This window comes from Takifugu flavidus, unplaced genomic scaffold, assembly GCF_003711565.1.
Source record: "Takifugu flavidus isolate HTHZ2018 unplaced genomic scaffold, ASM371156v2 ctg289, whole genome shotgun sequence".
Taxonomy (NCBI): domain Eukaryota; kingdom Metazoa; phylum Chordata; class Actinopteri; order Tetraodontiformes; family Tetraodontidae; genus Takifugu; species Takifugu flavidus.
The window spans coordinates 21,056-31,669 of NW_026621931.1; the positions used below are offsets into that span (position 1 = coordinate 21,056).

Consider the following 10,614-nt stretch of genomic DNA (forward strand, 5'->3'; position numbering starts at 1 on the left):
ACATGAACAGAACGGCAGGTGATGTGAAACTATCACCAGGCTCCCAACTGCAATTTAGAAAATGATGTGAAATCTTCACAGAAAACCACCCTCAGACGCTCGGAACTCTAAGAAACTTGGCTAGTGCACATCTTAAACTTCCCATTATATTGTAAAATCATCTAGATTCTCGTCTCCACTGACAGCGCGGATGGTAAGCGGCGATTTGTTTGTGCCGCTTTCGCTTATGTCTGGATTGAAAATGGAAACATGGCTTCCCTGAATTGGTAATCTGTGAAAGAATACATGTGTGACTTGGCATCGGCGTCATAAAAGGACACTGTTCCGTCCTCAAAATCGAGAAACACTCCAATAATCTTTGGCTTCCGAGGAAGACGCAGCAGCTCCGCCTCTCCTGCACATGCTCGGTACTCACTGCCATTCCTCAAACAGACAGTCCAATACCCATCCTCTGGACTCAACGTGACCACACCCTTCCTGTCCACTGACTGGCGAGCCACGCCCAAGTCCCATGAGGTTTTCTCTCCCACGTCTACTTCCCAATAGTGCCTCCCTGTGGTGAAACCCTGTATAACAAGAGCCATAAGTTACTGGGAAGACACTTAAGGGAAAAAAAGTCTATGGAATTTTTTCACCTTGGTGCCTAGAACACACGGTGCCATGTTAAAACGCTCCGGTATGTCCACCAAATTTGTTTAAGGTTTCCATCCCACACTTGTTTTCCCATCCTCTGACAGAACCAGCCATGGGTTGGCTGTCCTGGGGTCCAGGTGAACATCCGCTGGTTGTTTAAAGTTTGGAGACATAAATGTCATTATCGATATGGTCATAAAACACAAATCATTCATTCAGACAAAGGTAGAATCAGATTGTTAATGTCACTCTGGTCTGAAGTATCCTGGTACATCGTCTTAGCTTTAATGCTTGAAGCGTATTGATTAGAAGACCCCTAAAAAAGTCACCCGATAATATCTGAATAATTTAGGCTGTTTTGATAATAGGTAACAATGCTTTTCCAAAATGTTCTGGCATCTTTTCACTGATTATATGTCTCCTTTACTTGAAGAATTTTGATTTAAAATAAAAGCAGACTGTTATTTAAATCAGTTTATGAGGACACTCTTACTGTACCTGCATACAGCTGCACCTGCTCATGTTCTGCAAACCAATAAAAACATCCAAATTAAAAGATGCGCTGATGAAAGGATGCTCTACATTCTATGATATAAGCCACCACATAAAACCACAATTGTTGACCGAGTGGAACTTGCAAGAATCCCATGCTTTGACTCCTGCTGAGACACAATAATCACTCCTCTGGCTCGGGAAAGAAACTGTTTAACCAGTTCAACCAGTTTACAATTCACTTGCCCTCAATGGGACTCAGGTCGACCAACGTGGTTTTGATGTTGCGATCAGCTTGTCTATGTAACTTCTGTCACAAACGATGTGACGTGACAACTGACCTTGAAATGAGAACCTTTGTAAGGATGCCTGAAGCTGATGTTCAAGGTCAGCCACCGCTCTCCTGACGGCTCCCAGGCACGTGTCAGCATGGACGACGAGGTCAGAGCAGGACGTCGTGACCGACGTGGAACAAAGAGCCGGAAACCTCTGATCCCAAGAAAATGGGGATTCAAGAGGGGCGATTTAACATAAGGACCATGTGTTTGTTATGAATGCTGCTTCTGTGATGACTCCTGACCTGTAAGAGATGAAGGTGGTCCTCTGTGTCAGAAAGCTGCTCCATCTCGCACCGTTTCCTCTCCAGCTCAGTAATTTCCAGCTCCAGCTCTGCAATGAGCCGCTCTGCCCTCTGCTCCGCCGCCGCCTGCTTCCTCTGGATCATCTGCACCAACTCCGTCTCAATTCTCTCCATGGAACGCATCAGAGCAGCAAAGACCTCCAGACTCTCCATTGTATCCCTTCTGGAATTTCCTATAGATCACATGTCAAATTTGCATCTATTTTATCAAATGTTCTTGTACATGTACTGTGCTTGTAAAGGTATTGAGAAGGCCTTTATTATAAGGTGAAACTCACTTTGCTGAGCTCCACACAGTGTTTGATTTCTCTCACTTTCTGCATCCTCTCCTGGATCATCTGCTGAACATCATCCTGGATTCTTTTCATCTGAATCTGGACATCAAAACACAAATCAAAGCCAGCCGCCAGACTTTTCGAAAGAACCGTGATGTGGGCTCCTGGACTTCACCTTTTTCCCCTGACTCTCTCGCTCCACTGGGACAGTATGGTGACCGCGGTGCTCGCTCTCCGTGCACAGCAGGCACACACACTTTTGGTCGCTCCTGCAGAACAGCTCCAGGAGCCGTTGGTGCCGTTTACACATTCGCTTCTCCAGCATCGCTACAGGTTTGGTCAACTTGTGGATCTTCAAGGTTGCAACTCGCAGGTGTGGCTCCAGGTGACTTTCGCAATATGAGGCCAGGCACGCGAGGCAGGATTTCACAGCCTTTGATCGCTTCCCTGTGCACACGTCACAATATACGAAGCTTTTCGCCAGGGACAAGGACGCATTCTGCTCCTCAGGCGGATCTTCTCCGACATTTCCTTAGCAAAGTTCTCGCAAAGCTCCGGGCGGCCGTCAAAGACAGTCTGACACTTGGGGCAGCTGACGCTGGCGTTCTCCCAGTGAGATGTGATGCAGCTAAAGCAGAAGCTGTGACCGCAGGGGATGGACGGGCTCACAGAAAACATTCTGACAGATGAAACACTGAAACTGCACCTCTGACAGCAGAACTGCGGAGGACATGACCTGAGAAATACAGACAAAGCATTATTAACTCAGGTTGCAGAAAAAAAACATTGTTCACTTGAGAAAACATGAGAAAAAATGAAGAGACTGAAACCTAAAGAGCCACCACTTCCACTTCTTTATCATGAACTTGAAGCAGTTCCGAGGCCTCTGTGCAAAATCCAGAGGAATAATCACACAATTTAGCCTCTTTAAAGCTTATAATAAAACTGAAACAAAATGTGACAAAATGTTTATTAACATGTGGATACATACCCTGTCTATGAGCCAGCCCTACCTCCTTGCTGAATGCGAAATGTGACCTGCACAGGTTGCACAGACAAATATTGGCAGTGCAGTTGTGAAGCCAAAGTCCTTCCCACATTTCCACTCCCCTCTGACTTTTGATCCTCTGCTGATTTTATGACTGTAGAATAACACGTTCATACAATGTAATAAAATTGTATTGTCTGGTGTGGGCTGTGGCATTAGCAGATGTTGAAATGGCCAATGTTATATAACATTAATTTATTTACAAATATCAAAAGCATATTAAAAGGTACAGCATATCAGGTTATCAAACATTTTCAACATTAAAACAGCTTTTTGCTTTGTAAAACTCGCACTATATGGTAAAGAAGAGGCTACAGTAGAAAATAAAATAACAAAACAAAATATAAGTATTGGACATTAACAATGACAATGTTCAGCATGAATAGTAAAAACTAACTAACTCACAAGTGTCTTGCCTTGTATTGGTAGATATGTTTTTCAGCACGGCAACTGAATATTCACACAGTATAACAAATCCCAAAACATCGGTGAAGACAAACACACGAAAACGCCTCAATATTAAGTTAGTTAATCAGCACCACCTAGAGGTCAGAGCGTGTATACCATACAAAATAAGGTTAAACCAAAGAGAAGTATATTCTAAGTAATTATGAAGTGCAGATTCATTTCAAACATAGACAGTCGTAAACATTGTATAATGTTTGTAATAATATTCGGTTTTGTAGACATACAATGATCTCAGTGATCAAATCACAAAAAATCTCAGTGAATTTAATTTATTCCTCCATTGCCTTCAGCAGATGTAACCTTCAGGGACACCCCCTGGGACGGTAATCCATTGTTCCTCAAGAACTATATTGAAAAGAAAAACAGGCATAAAAAGGGTTAACAGAAACAAATTCATTGAATGAAGCAAATAAAATGAAGCAAACTAACAAAACTCAAGTGAGTCTCACCTTCTCCAGAATATTTTCAATGTCAGTGTTTGACAGCTGCACCAAAGACTTAAGTCTGACGTTTAATCCGACAACATAACCTGTCCACATAGATAAAAAATTATATGGAAATGTGACCGTTTATACAGCAATTTCAACTTTTATGACAAATCTTACATTAACTAAAAAAAACTGCACATTTCTGAGTCTTTCTCAAACAGCAATTTTGCATTTGACTGCATTTTTGAAACAACCATAATTTCCACAGCTTTCAGAGTATTTTTGAGTATAGCAAATAATACTTACGTTGAGCTTTAATTAGAAGGGGCAGAGTTGGAGATTTATATGTGGAAGAATATATTGACACAAGATAAGTCAGAAAGACATCAAAACAAAATGAAAGACTAAAAAGAATAAAAACACTGAAAATAAGTTCATATAATGAGATGAAAACATTTCCAAAAGAAATGAGTGTATAAATTTGAAGTTCCGATGCTATCCAATTTTTTGGTGACATGTGAAAATAAAAAGCATATGAGAAAATGATCATCAGATTTTAGTAAATAATAATTACTTAAAACAAAGATGTCAATATCAGGCTGCAAGAAAAGGTTTAAAGATTTCAGAAAAATGACAAGATCACATTGAGAAAGTTGGTGTAGCCGAGGATTAAACTCTTGATCGAGTGAACCAAAGGAAAATAATAAATAAAATCAAATATCTCACCAGAGCTGACTCTCAAACCGCTCCTGTGCTGGTGACCCCGTTAACCACAGTGAAGAGCGTGAATATGTACTCAGTTTCAGCTCTGAGACCAGAGACTGTGTAATTCACTGGTCCAGGTCCATCAGGTGGAAGAATGTTTATCACTGAACCATTGAACTGCAGAATAAAACTGTGGTTGTTGACTTTATTCCACTGCAGACTGATGCTGGTCTCATTTTGTCCAGTTAGACTGAAGCTGTCTGTGTTCAGGGGAGCTGAAAACAGACATGAAATCAGGTGTTAAAACTGGACTTTTTCCACAAAACTCTTTGAAATTGGGTTGTGTTTCCATCTGTGTATCAATATAATTCAATTTTATTGTATAAAGGCTAGTCAAGTCATTATCTTTCTTTTAATGACTATGAAGGAAGAAAAACTTTGTATATGAATAAAAAACTGTATCTGACCTGTGACAGCAGTCAGATTGACCCCTGTGCTGGTGACCCCGCTAACCTCAGTGAAGAGCATGAATATGTACTCAGTTTCAGCTCTGAGACCAGAGACTGTGTAATTCACTGGTCCAGGTCCATCAGGTGGAAGAACGTTTATCACTGAACCATTAAACTGCAGAATAAAACTGTGGTTGTTGACTTTATTCCACTGCAGACTGATGCTGGTCTCATTTTGTCCAGTTAGACTGAAGCTGTCTGTGTTCAGGGGAGCTGAAAACAGACATGAAATTAAGTGTTAAAACTGGACTTTTCCCACAAAACTCTTTGAAATTGGGTTGTGTTTTCCATCTGTGTATCAATATAATTCAATTTTATGTGTATAAAAGGCTAGTCAAGTCATTATCTTTCTTTTTACATGACAAAATTTGAAGTAAATGTTTATAATTGAATAAAAACTGTATCTGACCTGTGACAGCAGTCAGATTGACCCCTGTGCTGGTGACCCCGTTAACCACAGTGAAGAGCATGAATATGTACTCAGTTCCAGCTCTGAGACCAGAGACTGTGTAATTCACTGGTCCAGGTCCATCAGGCGGAAGAATGTATATCACTGAACCATTAAACTGCAGAATAAAACTGTGGTTGTTGACTTTATTCCACTGCAGACTGATGCTGGTCTCATTTTGTCCAGTTAGACTGAAGCTGTCTGTGTTCAGGGGAGCTGAAAACAGACATGAAATCAGGTGTTAAAACTGGACTTTTTCCATAAAACTTTTAAAATTGGGTTGTGTTTTCCATCTGTGTATCAATATAATTCAATTTTATGTGTATAAAAGGCTAGTCAAGTCATTATCTTTCTTTTTAATGACTATGAAGGAAGAAAAACTTTGTATATGAATAAAAAACTGTATCTGACCTGTGACAGCAGTCAGATTGACCCCTGTGCTGGTGACCCCGTTAACCACAGTGAAGAGCATGAATATGTACTCAGTTTCAGCTCTGAGACCAGAGACTGTGTAATTCACTGGTCCAGGTCCATCAGGTGGAAGAACGTTTATCACTGAACCATTAAACTGCAGAATAAAACTGTGGTTGTTGACTTTATTCCACTGCAGACTGATGCTGGTCTCATTTTGTCCAGTTAGACTGAAGCTGTCTGTGTTCAGGGGAGCTGAAAACAGACATGAAATCAAGTGTTAAAACTGGACTTTTTCCACAAAACTCTTTGAAATTGGGTTGTGTTTTCCATTTTTGTATCAATATAATTCAATTTTATGTGTATAAAAGGCTAGTCAAGTCATTATCTTTCTTTTTACATGACAAAATTTGAAGTAAATGTTTATAATTGAATAAAAAACTGTATCTGACCTGTGACAGCAGCCAGATTGACCCCTCTGCTTCTGACCCCGCTAACCTCAGTGAAGAGCATGAATATGTACTCAGTTCCAGCTCTGAGACCAGAGACTGTGTAATTCACTGGTCCAGGTCCATCAGTGGAAGAACGTTTATCACTGAACCATTAAACTGCAGAATAAAACTGTGGTTGTTGACTTTATTCCACTGCAGACTGATGCTGGTCTCATTTTGTCCAGTTAGACTGAAGCTGTCTGTGTTCAGGGGAGCTGAAAACAGACATGAAATCAGGTGTTAAAACTGGACTTTTTCCACAAAACTCTTTGAAATTGGGTTGTGTTTTATGTATCCATCTGTGTATCAATATAATTCATTTTATGTGTATAAAGGCTAGTCAAGTCATTATCTTTCTTTTTAATGACTATGAAGAAAAACTTTGTATATGAATAAAAACTGTATCTGACCTGTGACAGCAGTCAGATTGACCCCTGTGCTGGTGACCCCGTTAACCACAGTGAAGAGCATGAATATGTACTCAGTTTCAGCTCTGAGACCAGAGACTGTGTAATTCACTGGTCCAGGTCCATCAGGTGGAAGAACGTTTATCACTGAACCATTAAACTGCAGAATAAAACTGTGGTTGTTGACTTTATTCCACTGCAGACTGATGCTGGTCTCATTTTGTCCAGTTAGACTGAAGCTGTCTGTGTTCAGGGGCTGAAAACAGACATGAAATCAAGTGTTAAAACTGGACTTTTTCCACAAAACTCTTTGAAATTGGGTTGTGTTTTCCATTTTTGTATCAATATAATTCAATTTTATGTGTATAAAAGGCTAGTCAAGTCATTATCTTTCTTTTTACATGACAAAATTTGAAGTAAATGTTTATAATTGAATAAAAAACTGTATCTGACCTGTGACAGCAGCCAGATTGACCCCTCTGCTTCTGACCCCGCTAACCTCAGTGAAGAGCATGAATATGTACTCAGTTCCAGCTCTGAGACCAGAGACTGTGTAATTCACTGGTCCAGGTCCATCAGGTGGAAGAACGTTTATCACTGAACCATTAAACTGCAGAATAAAACTGTGGTTGTTGACTTTATTCCACTGCAGACTGATGCTGGTCTCATTTTGTCCAGTTAGACTGAAGCTGTCTGTGTTCAGGGGAGCTGAAAACAGACATGAAATCAGGTGTTAAAACTGGACTTTTTCCACAAAACTCTTTGAAATTGGGTTGTGTTTTCCATCTGTGTATCAATATAATTCAATTTTATGTGTATAAAAGGCTAGTCAAGTCATTATCTTTCTTTTTAATGACTATGAAGGAAGAAAAACTTTGTATATGAATAAAAACTGTATCTGACCTGTGACAGCAGTCAGATTGACCCCTGTGCTGGTGACCCCGTTAACCACAGTGAAGAGCATGAATATGTACTCAGTTTCAGCTCTGAGACCAGAGACTGTGTAATTCACTGGTCCAGGTCCATCAGTGGAAGAACGTTTATCACTGAACCATTAAACTGCAGAATAAAACTGTGGTTGTTGACTTTATTCCACTGCAGACTGATGCTGGTCTCATTTTGTCCAGTTAGACTGAAGCTGTCTGTGTTCAGGGGAGCTGAAAACAGACATGAAATCAGGTGTTAAAACTGGACTTTTTCCACAAAACTCTTTGAAATTGGTTGTGTTTTCCATCTGTGTATCAATATAATTCAATTTTATGTGTATAAAAGGCTAGTCAAGTCATTATCTTTCTTTTTACATGACAAAATTTGAAGTAAATGTTTATAATTGAATAAAAAACTGTATCTGACCTGTGACAGCAGTCAGATTGACCCCTGTGCTGGTGACCCCGCTAACCTCAGTGAAGAGCATGAATATGTACTCAGTTCCAGCTCTGAGACCAGAGACTGTGTAATTCACTGGTCCAGGTCCATCAGGTGGAAGAACGTTTATCACTGAACCATTAAACTGCAGAATAAAACTGTGGTTGTTGACTTTATTCCACTGCAGACTGATGCTGGTCTCATTTTGTCCAGTTAGACTGAAGCTGTCTGTGTTCAGGGAGCTGAAAACAGATATGAAATCAGGTGTTAAAACTGGACTTTTTCCACAAAACTCTTTGAAATTGGGTTGTGTTTTCCATCTGTGTATCAATATAATTCAATTTTATGTGTATAAAAGGCTAGTCAAGTCATTATCTTTCTTTTTAATGACTATGAAGGAAGAAAAACTTTGTATATGAATGAAAAACTGTATCTGACCTGTGACAGCAGTCAGATTGACCCCTGTGCTGGTGACCCCGCTAACCACAGTGAAGAGCATGAATATGTACTCAGTTTCAGCTCTGAGACCAGAGACTGTGTAATTCACTGGTCCAGGTCCATCAGGTGGAAGAACGTTTATCACTGAACCATTAAACTGCAGAATAAAACTGTGGTTGTTGACTTTATTCCACTGCAGACTGATGCTGGTCTCATTTTGTCCAGTTAGACTGAAGCTGTCTGTGTTCAGGGGAGCTGAAAACAGACATGAAATCAAGTGTTAAAACTGGACTTTTTCCACAAAACTCTTTGAAATTGGGTTGTGTTTTCCATTTGTGTATCAATATAATTCAATTTTATGTGTATAAAAGGCTAGTCAAGTCATTATCTCTTTTTACATGACAAAATTTGAAGTAAATGTTTATAATTGAATAAAAAACTGTATCTGACCTGTGACAGCAGCCAGATTGACCCCTCTGCTTCTGACCCCGCTAACCTCAGTGAAGAGCATGAATATGTACTCAGTTCCAGCTCTGAGACCAGAGACTGTGTAATTCACTGGTCCAGGTCCATCAGGTGGAAGAACGTTTATCACTGAACCATTAAACTGCAGAATAAAACTGTGGTTGTTGACTTTATTCCACTGCAGACTGATGCTGGTCTCATTTTGTCCAGTTAGACTGAAGCTGTCTGTGTTCAGGGGAGCTGAAAACAGACATGAAATCAAGTGTTAAAACTGGACTTTTTCCACAAAACTCTTTGAAATTGGTTTGTGTTTTCCATCTGTGTATCAATATAATTCAATTTTATGTGTATAAAAGGCTAGTCAAGTCATTATCTTTCTTTTTAATGACTATGAAGGAAGAAAAACTTTGTATATGAATGAAAAACTGTATCTGACCTGTGACAGCAGTCAGATTGACCCCTGTGCTGGTGACCCCGCTAACCACAGTGAAGAGCATGAATATGTACTCAGTTTCAGCTCTGAGACCAGAGACTGTGTAATTCACTGGTCCAGGTCCATCAGGTGGAAGAACGTTTATCACTGAACCATTAAACTGCAGAATAAAACTGTGGTTGTTGACTTTATTCCACTGCAGACTGATGCTGGTCTCATTTTGTCCAGTTAGACTGAAGCTGTCTGTGTTCAGGGGAGCTGAAAACAGACATGAAATCAAGTGTTAAAACTGGACTTTTTCCACAAAACTCTTTGAAATTGGGTTGTGTTTTTCCATTTGTGTATCAATATAATTCAATTTTATGTGTATAAAGGCTAGTCAAGTCATTATCTTTCTTTTTACATGACAAAATTTGAAGTAAATGTTTATAATTGAATAAAAAACTGTATCTGACCTGTGACAGCAGTCAGATTGACCCCTGTGCTGGTGACCCCGCTAACCTCAGTGAAGAGCGTGAATATGTACTCAGTTCCAGCTCTGAGACCAGAGACTGTGTAATTCACTGGTCCAGGTCCATCAGGTGGAAGAACGTTTATCACTGAACCATTAAACTGCAGAATAAAACTGTGGTTGTTGACTTTATTCCACTGCAGACTGATGCTGGTCTCATTTTGTCCAGTTAGACTGAAGCTGTCTGTGTTCAGGGGAGCTGAAAACAGACATGAAATCAGGTGTTAAAACTGGACTTTTTCCACAAAACTCTTTGAAATTGGGTTGTGTTTTCCATCTGTGTATCAATATAATTCAATTTTATGTGTATAAAAGGCTAGTCAAGTCATTATCTTTCTTTTTAATGACTATGAAGGAAGAAAAACTTTGTATATGAATAAAAACTGTATCTGACCTGTGACAGCAGTCAGATTGACCCCTGTGCTGGTGACCCCGTTAACCACAGTG

General features: G+C 39.9%; 1 pseudogene; it reads right to left on the minus strand.

Moving 5' to 3' along the window:
• Positions 1-3,127, minus strand: LOC130520128 (E3 ubiquitin-protein ligase TRIM39-like; annotated as a pseudogene).
• Positions 3,128-10,614: the final 7,487 nt, after the last annotated feature.